The sequence below is a fragment of the Volvox carteri genome (genome assembly GCF_000143455.1).
Source record: "Volvox carteri f. nagariensis unplaced genomic scaffold VOLCAscaffold_96, whole genome shotgun sequence".
Lineage (NCBI taxonomy): Eukaryota > Viridiplantae > Chlorophyta > Chlorophyceae > Chlamydomonadales > Volvocaceae > Volvox > Volvox carteri.
In genome coordinates, this window is record NW_003307639.1 from 48,822 (window position 1) to 50,176 (window position 1,355).

Below are 1,355 nucleotides of genomic sequence, written 5' to 3' on the forward strand. Positions count from 1 at the left end.
CACTTATGAAAGTCAACATCTAGACTCCAGAGAATAGATATTTGCACTATGTTCTGAACAATGTCACCAACAGACAGAAGAAACATAAATCGGCAAGAAGGGATATACTCCTAACTAACCAACATATGATGCGATTGCTCTCAACAAATCACTCCTTCACTCGTGTGTAACGCTGCATTAATCATTTACATATTGAACCTTGGAATTCGCAGCCTTTGCAGGACTTCATCTATCCCCACACATTACAACAACACACACGGAAATTATCACCCATAATACAGAAACAGGCGGCTGGCGGCAAAGCCTGACCTCTGCTCCCAGCCGACCCGGGTTCAAACCCGCCTGCCGACCTCTCGGGTGTGTGGAGGGGTGTTGAATTGGGAGGTGGCCCCCCATCTTGTGGACGGTGTAGGACGTGATAAAATCAACTTGCGAGCTGACCAGGAACTAAGTTGAGGCGCCGTTGATCCGCTAGATTTGGTTGGATGCCGGTGGTGAGTTGCCAAACTCAAAGAGTACACTCTGAAGTCGGAAGGGGTGAATGGATTAGGGTGCCCCTCTAGCAGGGGAGAGCAGGGAATTGCCTCGGGAAGGAGGCCACTGGTGAAGCTTAACCACCCTGCAACAACAAAAGAGAAACAAGTATGGCAGATAGCGACAACAACTTGGAACCCACATGTACAAGTGCCAAATAAGCAAGGGAAATATCTCTTAATAGATATATATAGATATACTGCAACAGACAGTCGACAGCACGTTGCTACTTTTTTTACGTCGATCCTGTTAAGGGGTGGCTTCGGGACATGGAGTCGTGCAAATATCATATACGGCTTGCAGGAACTCGAGCGAGAAGGCGGCATCATGCGGCACCCGACTTTGCAAAGCCGCTACAGCTGGCCATAGCGCCTGCTGGTCGCCAGAGTGACCACCACCACTACCGCCACCACCACCGCCACCACCACCGCCACCACCGCCACCACGGCCACCACCGCCACCACCGCCCGTCAATTTTCCAGTCCGAACGGATAAATAGATTATTAGTCGCGGGAATAAAAGTATTCTTAATCTGTAAGGCGCTGGGGGGGCTACACCCCCCCCCAGACACCCCCCGATGAGTTACAGTTTAGTTCATACAAACACCGGGTTGGGGAATGTCACAATACGTGCACACCACAATATCTCCAGATATGCATAATGCACTGCGTCCATGTGTGTGTGTGTGTGTGTGTGTGTGTGTGTGTGTGTGTGTGTGTGTGTGTGTGTGTGTGTGTGTGTGTGTGTGTGTGTGTGTGTGTGTGTGTGTGTGTGTGTGTGTGTGTTTTACATGGTTGGGGGTGCATGACCCCATACCTGTA